Raw genomic sequence first — 14,106 nt, 5'->3', positions numbered from 1 at the left:
CGTGAGGTCAGAGTCCATCTCATTGTATTACAGTGCCAGCGACCCGGGTTCAATTCCAGCTGCTGTCTGTAAGGAGTTTGTACGTTCTCTCCGTGTCTGCGTAGGTTTCCTCCGGGTGCTCCGGTTTCCTCCCATTTTCCAAAGATGTACAGGTTGGGAAGTTGAGGGTATGCTATGTTGGCGCCAGAAGCGTGGCGACACTTGAGGGCTGCCCCCAGAACACCCTAAGCAAAGGATGCATTTCACTGTGTGTTTCGATGTACATGTGACTAATAAAGATATCTTATCTTATCACAGTGAGATAGAAGCTGTCCTTGAGCCTGGTGGTACGTGCCCTCAGGCTCCTGTATCTTCTACCTGATGGAAGAGGAGAGAAGAGAGAATGACCCAGGTGGGTGGGGTCTTTGATTATGCTGGCTGCTTCACCAAGGCAGTGAGAGGTAAAGTCCAAGGAAGGGAGACTGGTTTCCGTGATGCGCTGGGCTGTGTCCACAACTCTCTGCAGGGCTGTGGGAGATTATGGAGATGGAGAGGTTTGGAAACGGCAGGGGGGATTAACTTCAGGGCAATGGGGTGGGGTGGAGACAGGTCAGCGAGAGGTGAGGGTGAGCCAGAGGCAGAGAGTGGGTGAGAAGCTTTACGCCAAGGCCTCTGGACACCGCTGTGTTCACTGGGCAGAGACGGCGAGAGCGGGCGGTTCCAAAGCACCTCAGAAAAGTCCCAGCCCAACATCTGGCCAGTGGTGCACGGCAAAATCCCACAAATAGCAATGTGACAGTCCGCCTTCGTAATGACTTTTGGCCAGGATGCCTGGGAGGAGTCCATCCAGGCGACATCCACGGGGGTCATGAACGTCCAGCTGAGGGGTGGATGAGGTCCTCGAGGACCCCAGACGATGCCTCCTCCAACCAGTTTCCGGCTGGAGCATCATTTTGGATCTATAAGGAGCTGGGTTTGAACTTGAAATTCAGACACACTAACCCACTGAGCCAGGAATCGGACTGAGACCACCATCCTGCCACCCACCCCCGCTCCCCAACTCCCAGCATTGAGGATGGACACCCAGTGGATTCTAGGGAGCAGGGAGCATCACTCACTAGCCCCACACCAGACCCCTGAAGCAACCAGACCTCGTTCCTGCTCCATCACAGGAAGGTGTGACCAAGCACACAGATAAAAAGGTTCAAGGTTTTCCTCAAAGTCTCCTCGCAAACGTTGTAACGACCCCCACAGACGCATGGGAACCCCTGAGCTGTGACCACCCAAGTCAGGGGAGGAACACTGGGGACACAAGAGGCTGTAGATGCTGGAATCTGGAGCAACAAACGATCCGCTGGAGGAGCTCAGCAGGTCGAGCAGCGTCCGTTGGGGGAGAGGAATTGTCGACGTTTCAGGTCAAGACCCTGCATCAGGACCCGAAACATTCACAATTCATTTCCCCATCCCCCCACCCACAGATGCTGTTCGACCCGCTGGGTTCCTCCAGCAGATTGTTTGTTGCTCAGAGAAGGAATGTTCTGGAAGGCACTGAAGACCGAGTCTCTCCGTTGAAGTCCCAGCAATAAAAAGGTGGAAGGAGTTGTGGACGCAGCCCAGCACATCACAGACACCAGCCTCCCCTCCATGGACTCTGTCTATACCTCTCGCTGCTTTGGTGAAGCAGCCAGCACAATCAAAGACCCCACCCACCCGGGACATTCTCTCTTCTCCCCTCTCCCATCAGGTAGAAGATACAGGAGCCTGAGGGCACGTACCACCAGGCTCAAAGACAGCTTCTATCCCATTGTGATGAGACAATTGAACGGTTCCCTTATACAATGAGATGGACTCTGACCTCATGATCTACCTTGTTGTGACCTTGCACCTTATTGTCTACCTGCACTGCACTTCCCTGTAGCTGTGACACTTTACTCTGTATTCTGTTATTGTTTTTACCCTGTACTACCTCAATGCACTGTGTAATGAATTGACCTGTACGATCGGTGTGCAAGACAAGTTTTTCACTGTACCTTGGTACAAGTGACAATAATAAACCAATACCTACAGAGTGGATGTGGAGAGGATGTTTCCATCAGGGGGAGAGTCTAGGATCTGAGGGTGCAGCCTCAGAATAAAGGGATGTCCCTTTAGAACTGAGATGAGGAGGAATTTCTTCATCCAGAGGGTGGTGACTCTGTGGAATTCGTTGCCACAGAGGGCCGTGGAGGCCAAGTCATTGGGTGTATTTAAGGAAGAGATTGATGGGTTCTTGATTGGTGAGGGGCTTAAGGGTCATGGGGAGAAGGCAGGAGAATGGGGTTAAAAAAAATCAGCCACGACTGAATGATGGAGCAGAATGGCCTAAGTCTGCTCCAATGTCTGATGGTCTAATCTGCTGGAGGAACTCAGCGGGTTGAGCAGCACTGTGGGGGGGGGGGGGGGGGGGGGGGGAATGGACGGTCGACGCCTCAGACTGATGGGGGGTCTGGACCTGAAACGTCGACTGTCCACTTCCCTCCACAGATGCCGCCCCACCTGTTAAGCCTCCAGCAGGTTGTTTGTTGATCCCAAGTTGACCTCAGCAGAACCAGAGAGCCATTCTTCATCAGAGAAAGTGCCTCAGAATCAGGCAGAGGGAGGGAGTGCGCCAACCACCCATTGCTCGCTCCCTTGCGAGGGTGCAGGGCAGGGACTGGATTCCATGTTTGAGCTGAGTCCCCCTTCAGTCTCCTAGACGTCCCTCTGCAGATTCCAGGCCGTGCCCGGTGACACAAAGCATTTGTCGACGCTGGGCTCACTGCCTTCACTCTGTGCCTGCCAGTCGCAAGGTTCAAGGTTCAACTCTTCGCCAGTTCCTTCCCAGCCGGGGAGGTTCCTTGACCCCATCTGACCAGACAGTGGGGTCACCGGGTCACTAAGCGCGCCCAGACAGGAGGGGGATGGGGGCGGTAGGGGGGCGGGGGGCAGTCTCTGTCCCGAGGCGCACAGGCTGGGAGGCCCGGGCGGAGATGGACACCTGTGTTTATGCAAAGGGCAGGGGAGAGGGGTTGTCGGCTGGTTGGGGGTGGCTGTAGGGGATGGGAGGAGGCACAGGATGTGTCTGTGGGGTGGTGGGAGTGGGGGGAGAAGGGGAGGGGAAGGGGAAGGGGGAGGGGAGCCAGCCGAGGAAGAAAGATGTTTGACAATCCATCACAGAGCGCAGGCTCTGACTGGGAGCTCATTAACCATTTAATGGTCAAGTACACAGAACAGCACAGTACAGCACAGGAACAGGCCCTTCGGCCCACGATGTTGTGCTGAACTAACTAACTAAATGCCTAGCTAAACTAGTGCCTTCAACCCACACAACGTCCATATCCGTCCATTCTCTGCGCATTCGTGTGCCTTTCTAAGAGCCTCTTAAACGCCTCTATCGTATCTGCCCCCACCACCACCCCTGGCAGCACATTCCAGGCACCCACCACTCTCCGTGTAAAAGACCTGCCCCGCACATCTCCTTTAAATGTACCCCCTCTCACCTCAAGTACACGCCCTCTAGTATTCGACATTTCGACCCTGAGAAAAAGATACTGGCTGTCTACCCTATCTATGCCTCTAATAATTTTATTAACATGAGCTACTCACCAGTCCTTTGTGGCTAGAGAGGACACAAAGATCTTGGCCAAGGCCCCAGCAATCTCATCTCTTGTCTCTCTCAATAACCTGGGGTATATTCCATAAGGCACTGGGGACTTATCCACCTTAATGTTTTTTAAGAGGCCAACACTACCTCTTTCTTTATTTCAAAATGTCCGAGCATATTAGCACACTCTACAGGGATCTCATGATCCTTCTCGTTGGTAAATACCGACGCAAAGTATTCATTTAGGACCTCGCCCACATCCTCCGCCTCCAAGCACATGTTCCCTCCTTTATCCTGGAGTGGTCCAACCCTCTCCCTAGTTATCCTCTTGCTCTTGATGTACGTATAGTCAATCAATCCCACCTTTCCCACACACAACAGTTGTTCCTGTAACTACTCTGCACTCTCCGAGAAACTTCCCAGCCAATCACATCCTTCTGAAGATTCTCAGAGCACAGTAACAGGCCCTTCGGCCCTTTGAGTCCATTCCAGCCATCAAGCTCCCATTTACACCAATCCCACGCTAACCCACGGAGATACAGGAGACTGCAGACGCTGGAATCTGGAGCAACTAACAATCTGCTGGAGGGACTCAGCAGGTCGAGCAGCATCTGTGGGGGGTGGGGGGGTGGTGGTGGGGAAGGAATTCACCAGTCCTGATGCAGGGTTTTGACCCGAAACATCGACAGTTCCTTTACTCCCCCACGGATGCTTCTCGACCCGCTGAGTCCCTCCAGCAGATTGTTAGTTTCTCCAGAATCCACCTTTTATTCTCCCCAGACTCCCACCAACTCCTCCCCAAGATTCTACCCCTCACCTACACACTAGAGGGCAATTTACCGCGGCTAGTTAACCCACCGACCCCCACATCTTTGGGATGTGGGAGGAATCACGAGCACCCACGCAGTCACAGGGAGAGCATGCAAACTCCACGCAGAGCCCAGTGTCAGGATTGAACCTGAGTCTCTGGTGCTGTGAGGGAGTGGTGGATCTCCCAACTGCGCCACTGTTATAATGTAGTGAATACGGCAGGGTGTATAGCAAGATACCAAAAAAAAGTAGCTGATGATGACCAGATAACCAGCTCTGGATGGCTTAAGTTGAACGTTGTATGAACGTTAGATCTAAGATCCTAGGATTTCTTTCCAGGGGCCTTGGTTTAAGCACTCCCTATATCCCAGTGGGAAAGTTAACTGGGGTGGCAGCCTTGATGCTCTGGACTGAGACTCGAACCCATGACCTCTACAATCAGGAGCAAGAGGTGGCCTTCTGGGAGCTCCAATCAGTTGAACCTCCGGCGGCTATGGGGATTGGATGGTTCTGTTTACAGGAAGGAGCTGATGTCGAGTTGGACTTCCTCTTGCCAGACAACAATTGTGAGGAGGGTTTGGTACACTAAGTTGGTAAATTGGTTTATTATTGTCACATGTACTGAGGTACAGTGAGAAACTTTGTTCTGCATGCCATCCATACAGATCATTTCATCACTTCAGTGCATTGAGGTAGTACAAGGGAAAAGCAATAACAGAATGCAGAATAAAGTGTTACAGTTACAGGGAAAGTGCAGTGCAGGCAGACAATAAGGCACAAGGGCCATGACGAGGTAGATTGTGAGGTCAAGAGTCCATCTTATCGTACAAGAGGTCCATTCAATAGTCTTACAACAGCGGATAGAAGCTGTCCTTGAGCCTGGTGGTACGTGCTTTCAGGCTTTTGTATCTTCTGCCCAATGGGAGGGGGGGAGAAGAGAGAATGTCCGGGGTGGGAGGGGTCTTTGATTATGTTGGCTGCTTTACCAAGGCAGTGAGAAGTGTAGACAGAGTCCATGGAGGGGAAGCTGGTTTCTGTGATGTGCTGAGCTGTGACCATAAGTCTCTGCAGTTTCAGAGCAGTAACCGTACCAAGCCGTGATGCATCCAGTTTACAGGAAAGAACAGGCTGTTTTTGCCCCTTTAGTACTGCTGATGTCAAGTTTGCATTTATATCAGAGACACATTACTGATAATCGATGAAAGGTAGATCTGGTTTTATTCAAACCTTTAATTAGAAAGATAAGTCCAAACCGTCAGTTTGGCGAGTATACCACCGGTCAACACTTAAACTCTCAGCCTGCCTCATTCCTGGTGCCCTGCCTGTTCCAGACTCACTGTTCCTCCTTGTCAGTGTTGGTGACGGGTTCTGCTGTTGCTCCAAACTTCAAGAAGGAGCTAAACCCCGTGTCCTCCAGGGTGGGCCAGCCTTTGCCTCACAGCACCGGAGACCTGGGTTCGATCCTGACCTCGGGCGCTGTCTGTGTGTGGAGTTTGCACGCTTTCCCTGTGACCTCGTGGGTTTCCCCCCCGGGTGCTCCGGTTTCCTCCCACATCCCAACAACATGAGGGTTGGTGGGTTAATTGGCCGCTGTAAATTGCCCCCAGTGTGTAGGTGAGGGGTAGAATCTGGGGGGAGTTGATGGGAATGAGGGGGAAGAATTAAAAAAAAGGGATTATTGTAGCATTAGTGTGAATGGGTAGTTGATGGTCGGCACAGACTCAATGGGCTGAAGGGCCTGTTTCTGTGCTGTATCTCCCCATGACACATCTCCTTCTTCCTTCAATGGAACCATTGACAGTCCAGTCCAAGTCTGACCCACTTCTACCACCTCCGTCCCTTCCCTGCTCAACTACTGGTTGCCATGGCATCGCCTTCCATTTACCACTTCACCAATGCCTCGCCTCTGAGCTCTCCGCTCTAAACCAAGTGGGTATAGAGCAGCACGTGATCGGGAGCTCCTGATCTCACTAACCCTGGAACAGCAGCTCATACAAGGACCTCATTCTCTTCGTGGGTCTGACAGTCTCATGACCAGGTCGCATCGCTTTCTCTACCCTAGCCTAGGCCCCTGGTGATATCTATTACCATGGAAACAGCCCATGGAGCTAATGAGGCCTTGGGTAGCATCAGTGATGTCTTCAGAGTGGGCGTATTGTCTCTTATCTTGGTTCTGGCTCCAGCTTTCTATCCCGCAGTGTTAATAACTACAGGTGGTTCCTGACAACAGTTCCTGATTGGGGATTCCACCATTAATCAAGGCGGGACAACTCTCTCCTTCCGCTGTTGAACCTGTTATCAACCTCCTGGCTTGTATTCCTGTCACATTCTCAGAGGTCTCCACAGGCCATTAACCTTCTCCTGGTCAAGCCGTAATCACTGTCCATTGGTGGCTCCAGCTCTCTGACTCCCACATCCTAGGCCTCCGCAGTTCACTGATCAGCTCAGTAGAATGGTCCCTCAACCCACAGCTTGACTCTGGGGCAAGGGGGCTTCCATTCTCTCTTGTTCTGTCATGGATTCTCACAGCCCGAGTCTGTGCGGACCCCACTTACACCACTCCCACTTCATTCTCCCTACAACTCCCTTCCCATCCTACCCTCATCTACACACTAAGGGGGCCAATTTACAGCGGCCAATTAACCTGCTGGCTTCCAGGACGTGGGAGGAAGCCGGAGCACCCGGGGGAAAGTCCACGCGGTCACAGGGAGAACGTGCAAACTCCACACAGACAGTTGGTTAGAACGGTGAGGCATCGGTTTACCAGCTGTGCCACTGCCCCACCCCCTTTGTCTTGGTGTCTCTCTCTCTCTCTTTCCTCTCTCTCTCTCTCTCTCTCTCTCTCTCCCTCTCTCTCTCTCCCTCTCTCTCCCTCAAACTCTCTCTCTCACTCTCTTCCCCCCCCCCCCTCTCTCCCTCTCAAACTCTCTCTCACTCTCTCCCTCTCTCTCTCTCTCTCTCTCTCTCTCAATCTCTCTCTCACACTGCCCACCTCTCTTCAGCCTGAGGCAGGGGTGTCGGAATATTGAGGACCAACTAGGACGGAGGGACAGGGGAGGAGGAGGGAGGCCGGTCCCATTGCCTCACGGAGGATGCGGTGATCTCCCTGTCATCCGCGTGCTGCCTGGGAGCAGAGGGTGGATGGTCTCTGGGGCAGGGCATTGAGTACAACACCGACCCTTGCCATGTTGACGCTCCCCGGCAGCTGTGCAGACTCGGTCTGGGCACTGTGCCACAGCAACCTGCCAGCTATAATTAGCAGGCTGTTCTGCTTCCAAGTAGAAATTACCTTACATCTGTTCCTTGCCTGCAGAGTGGGGAGTGTGAGCGAGAGAGACACTGTTCCCCTCGCACAGGTTCGCTGGGGTAGGGGTGCTGGGGGCTTGCTCGGGCGGGGGGGGGGGAGGTGGGTCCCAGGGGTGAGGGGTGAGGGGCCACGGTTGATGCCGAGACCTGGCAGGGGTAGGTAGGAGGGAGGGGGTTGCGAGCAGAGGTTGGTGTTGTTGTGTTGCCCGTGGCAATGACTTCTGGCTGATAGACGGCTCGGAGATGAGAGATCTTACACCGTGAGGTGCCCGGGAGTGTTGGAGGGTGGACACAGCAGCCTGCTCCAAGCAGGGGTTAGGGGTTTGGCCTGTGGTCCACACGGGGCTAGAGAGTTCATTAGACAAGGAGGGAGGTCAGACCCCAGGTGTAAATGCTGGGAGGGAACAGAGCCACGGGTGTGGTAAGTTTCGAAAATCAGTGGCTGGAGACACCATTGGTCAGTCCTACAGGCGGACAGTACTACAGTCAGTCCAAGAAACAACCAGACAGTGATACAGTAGATCCATGATACAGTCGGCCAGTGATACATCTGGTTAGTGATACAGAAACATGTACAGTTGGTCATCAGTACGTTTGGTCATCGATACAGCTGCTCAGTGAAACAGTTGGCCAGTATTACAGTTGGCCAGTGTTACAGTTGGTCAGTGATACAGTCAATCACTAATACAGTTGGTCAGTGACATGGTCAGCCAGTGTTAAGTTGGTCAGTGATACAGTCGGCCAGTGTACAATCAGGTGATACAGCTGGGCATTGATACAGTCGATCATTGACACCATTGGTCAGTGATATAATGAGCCAGTGTTATAGTTGGTCAGTGATACAGTCGGCCAGTGTTACAGACAGTCAGTGTTACAGTGATACTATCAATCACTGACACTCTTGGTCAGTGATACAATAAGCCAGTGTTACAGTCGGCCAGTGTTACAGGCAATCACTGTTACAGTTGGTCACTGATACAGTCGGCCGGTGTTAGTCAGTCATATGATACAGCTGGGCATTGATACAGTCGATCATTGACACCATTGGTCAGTGATACAATGAGCCAGTGTTACAGTTGGTCAGTAATACAGTCAGCCAGTGTTACAGTCAGTCAGTGATAGTTGATGACTGATATGGTTGGTCAGTGGTACAAGGACGTGTGGGTGAAGGCGGCAAGAGAGGAAGGGGGGCAGTGAAACCTCCAACGAGGAACCTCCTTCAGCCTGTCGAGAGCACAGGGCTGTGTTTTGAGTGGTGAATGAACTGGAGGAGATTCTCTGTCTGAGGTTAGCTGCTAGGCTCAAGTTTCCCCCTCCCTCGGCCTGAGGGGTCAGAAGTCCCGCAGAGCTGACGGCAACGTTTGGATGGGTGGGTGGGAGGGGGAGGCAGGGGTCTGGGATCCCTCGGTAGGGGTAGGGAGGTTAGATGTTGCAGTGGCAGAGACTCGCTGTACTTGACTGCTCGTTGACCCCTGCATTCCCTGGGTCACAGCCGGTCCAGTCAATGCAGACAGGAGGATGGAGTCTGGGACCCATTGCTCTCGATGTCTTGACCTGTGCAGGGGAAACAGGTCAAAGCCCTTCAGGTAAATGGGAACATCTGCTTTTCGGAAAGGTTGCTTTCACAAAGGGGGCAGGGGGTCCTCTCCTCCCACCGAGGAGCACAACTGGGACGTCTCCCCACGGCCTCTCGCTGACAAGCCGCGCCAGTCTCACTCCCATCAGTATCGCCCAGGTCTCCTCTCGGCTTGAGACGCCTCACTCTGGAGTAGTAGTGGTCAGTCCCCAATTACCCAGCCTTTGAGAATTCACGCCCAAGTCTCAGAGTTTCACGTTCTTGCAGACTGGACACACACAAGAAGGCCAGGAGGACACTCATGTCTCCTGACCCAGTGTGACTAATCTTTTAGCTGCCTACACTTCCCACTGCCTCGGGAAAGTAGTCAACATAATCGAAGACCCCTCCCGCCCCGGACATTCTCCCTTCTCCCCCCCCCCCCCTCGCATCAGGTAGGAGATACAAAACCCTGAAAGCACGTACCACCAGGCTCAAGGACAGCTTCTGTCCCGCTGGTATAAGACTCTTAAACGGACCTCTTGTACGATAAGATGGACTCTTGACCTCACAATCTACCTTGTCATGGCTTTGCATCTTATTGTCTGCCTGCACTGCACTTTCCCTGTAACACTATATTCTGCATTCTGTTTTCTTTTTACAATCTCAATGTACTTACGTATGGGATGATCTGTCCGGATGGCATGCAAACCAAAGCTTTTCACTGTATTTTCAGCACATGTGACAATAATAAACCAATTACCAATTATCAGGTTGTGGACTCAAACTCCTGGCTCCAGCCAAGATTCGAGAGACATACAGCACGGAAACAGGCCCTTCAGCCCATCGAATCCATGCTGACCATTAAGCACCCATTTACATTAATCCCATTTTATTCTCCCCCACATTCCCATCAACTCCCCCCAGATTCTACCCCCCACCCACACATTAGGGGCAATTTACAGCGGCCAATTAACCCACCGACCCGCACGTCTTTGGGATGTGGGAGGAAACCGGAGCACCCGGGGGAAACCCGCCTGGTCACAGGGGGAACGTGCAAACTCCACACAGACAGCGCCGGAGGTCGGGATCGAACCCGGGTCTCTGGAGCTGTGAGGCAGCGGCTCACAGACTCCTTCCTGAGTTGCCCACTCTTCCTGGAATCTCCAGGTGATGAAACTCAAACTTGAGGAGACACCAGGGAGAAAATTGTGTTTTCATTTTAATTTGAATTTTTAAATAGTTACTGGCTGGGATGTTTGACTGACACCCAATCATCAACCAATCATTTCTCTTCCCTTTCCCATTGGTTGCAGGAAGGCAGGCTGTGTGAGACGGACGTGTCAGAGGACCAATGGGGCGGAGGATGCAAATGACAAGACCTGCATTTCTATAGAACCTTGTAGAATGTCAGAATGTACCCAAGCACCTTACAGCCAATGAGGTACTTATGGAAATGTGGTCAAATCTACACACAGCAAGATCCCACTAATAATCAGAATCAGATTTATTATCACTGACTTATACGATGTGAAATGTGTTGTTTTGCAGCAGCAGTACAGTGCAAAGACATAAAATTACTATAAATTACAAAAATAAATAAGTAGTGCAAAAAGGAGGAAAATGAGGTAGAGCGTTCATGGGTTCATGGACTGTTCATAAATCTGATGGCGGAGGGGAAGAAGCTGTTCCTGAATCGTTGAGTGTGGGTCTTCAGGCTCCTGTGCCTCCTCCCCGATGGTAGAAATGAGAAGAGGTCATGTCCTGGGTGGTGAGGGTCCTTAGTGATGGATGCCACCTTCTTGAGGCACTGGTTCTTGAAGATGTCCTCGATGGTGGGGAGGTTTGTGCCCGTGATGGAGCTGGCTGAGTCTGCGATTGTCTTAGTCCGTCTGTGAGGCCAAAACTTGGTGATGCTCCCTCATCACCACCCTGGAATTTAGGACTGGGGTTTCTGGAGCGGGATTTGAACCCACAAAACCCCGCCTCACTGCCAATCCCAAAGACTCTTCCACAGGTCACTGAAGGTGTCCAGATGCATAGAGAAGGGATTAAAAAATCATATGGGATACTTTCAAATCCTGATCAAAAGCTGGAAGGTGATCCCCTCCACAGACTCTGTCTACACTTCTCGCTGCTTCAGTAAAGCAGCCAAAATAATCAAAGAGTCCACCCACCCCGGACATTCTCCCTTCTCCCCCATCCCATCGGGCAGAAGATACAAAAGCCTGAAAGCACGTACCACCAGGCTCAAGGACAGCTTCTGTCCCGCTGTTATAAGACTATTGAATAGTATGATAAAATGGACTCTTGACCTCACAATCTACCTCGTTATGGTCTTGCACCTTATTGTCTGCCTGCACTGCACTTTCTCTGTAGCTGTGACACTTTATTCTGTATTCAGTATTGTTTTTACCCTGTACTACCTCAATGCACTGTGTAATGAATTGACCTGTATGAACGGTATGCAAGACAAGTTTTTCACTGTACCTCGGTATTCACCAATTGTTAGGTCACAATGTGAGTACTGCATTCAGTTCTGGTCACCACGTTACAGAAAAGATAACTGCTCACTAGACGGAACGGAGGAGATTTATGGGAATGTTGCCCAGACTGGAAAATTGGAAGGGTTGGATAAACTGGGGTTGTTTTCTTTGGAACAAAGGAAGCCGAGAGGAGATTTGATTGAGGCGTGCAGAATTGCAGGAGGCCTAGACAAGGTGAACAGTTTTATTTCCCTTCGCAGAGAGATCAGTCGATAGGACGTGTAGATTTGAGTGAATTGGAAGGATTACAGGGATTCCTGGAATGAGGGGGCTGTTTGATGAGGGAAGTTTGAGCAGGTTGGCTTGTGATTGGGTTCTGGGAAAGTTTCAAGGTGAAATCTTTGAAGCCCAGAGGATTCCTGAGGGGGCTTCGCAGGGTGGTCTCCGGAACTGGGAGAGCAGCCTGTTGAAATAAAGGGCTCTGTCTTTCGGACAGAGATGAGAGGGAATGTCTTCTCTCAGAGGGTGGAGAATCTTTGGAATTCTCTCCCTCAGAAAGTGCGGAGGCCGAGTCATTGGACATAGAAGGTAGATAGACTTTTGTCTGAGGAGTAACAGGGACGGGGCAGGTGTAGTGGCGCAGCTGGTAGAGCCGCTGCCTCACATCTCCTGTGATGCCCTTGAGTTCAATCTCGACCTCCGGTGTTTTGTGGACCTTGCATGTTCTCCTCGTGGCTGCGTGGGCTTCAGCCTGAGTGCTCCCTACTGAGATGTGCAGGTCGGTAGGTTAATTGGCCACTGTAAATTACTCCTTGTGCATTGGTCAGTGGTAGAATCTGGGGAGGAAGTTGATGGGAACAGAGGGAGAACAAAATAGGATTAGTGTAAATCGGTGCAAGATGGCTGGCACAGACTTGGTGGGCCGAAGGGCCTGTTTCCCTGCTGTATCTCTCCGTGATCTCCAGATCCATCAGCATTTTGAATGGTGGAGCAGGTACAAGTGGCTGATTCCTGCTCCCATTTCTAAGTGAGGAAAAGCCTCTTCACGTAACCAGTGTGGGGCTGAGACTCGGAGCCTGAAAGTGTGTTGGAGGCAGAAACTATTGTCACATTTCAAAACTGCATAGCCAATTGCTCCAAGAAATGAGGCCCTCAATGGTACAGACCAAGCGTTGGGGAGTGGGGTCCCTCTGGTTAGCTATACTTTTAAGTTAGCGTGGGTACAATGGGCCAAGCCATTCCCCTTGTGTGACTATCTACTGGTTTCTTTGCAGATGATACCAAGATAGGAGGAGGGGCAGGTCGTGTCACAGAGGCAGGGAGTCTGCAGAAGGACTTGGACAGGTTGGGAGAGTGGGCAAAGAAGTGGCAGGTGGAATCTGCCCTTGGGAAGTGTGAGGTTATGCACTTTGGCAGGAAGAATAAAAGCAGAGACTATTTTCTAAATGGGGAGAGAATCCAGAAATCAGAGGTGCAAAGGGGACTTGGGAGTCCTAGTTCAGGATTCTCTTACGGTTAACTTGCAAGTTAAGTCAGTAGTAATAACAAAGATAACGTTAGCATTCATTTTGAGAGGACAGGCAAGGATGTACTGCTGAGGCATTGGTCAGGTCGCATTTGGAATATTGTGAGCCATTTTGGGCCCCGTATCTAAGGAAAGATGTGCTGGCCCTGGAGAGGGTCCAGAGGGAGGTTCACAAGGATGATCCCGGGAATGAAAGGGTTAACGTACGAGGAGCGTTTGATGGCTCTGGACCTGTACTCGATGGAGTTCAGAAGGATAAGGGGGGGGGGGGGGGTCTCATCGAAACCTACTGGATACTGAAAGGCTTGGATAGAGTGGATGTGGAGAGGATGTTTCCATCAGTGGGAGAGTCTAGGATCCAAGGGCACAGCCTCAGAATAAAGGGACCTCTCTTTAGGAGGAATTTCTTCAGCCAGAGGGTGGTGAATCTGTGGAATTCGTTGCCACAGAGGGCACGTCATTGGGTGTGTTGATAGGTTCTTGATTGGTAAGGGGGTTAAGGGTTACAGCAAGATGGTGGGAGAACGGGGTTGAAAAAGTAAATCAGCCATGATTGAATGGCAGAGCAGACTCGATGGGCCAAATTCTGCTCCAATATCTTATGGTCTAATGGACTCTGACCCCAGATTATCTTCACGTTGTCAGTCTGTTCCTCCTGTTGGTGATTGGTTGGCACAAGTCAACAGAGAGGCAGATACAAGAATCGTGAGGTGGCATCAGTTGGCACCGACCCATTGCAACACTCTGGCCTTTGGCCCATCTGTTTCAGTGAGTCAGGCCCTGCCCTCGACGCCAGAGACATCTTTGACCAGAAGAGGGTCTC

Source organism: Pristis pectinata, chromosome 35, assembly GCF_009764475.1.
Source record: "Pristis pectinata isolate sPriPec2 chromosome 35, sPriPec2.1.pri, whole genome shotgun sequence".
Lineage (NCBI taxonomy): Eukaryota > Metazoa > Chordata > Chondrichthyes > Rhinopristiformes > Pristidae > Pristis > Pristis pectinata.
This window is presented reverse-complemented; position numbering follows the sequence as displayed.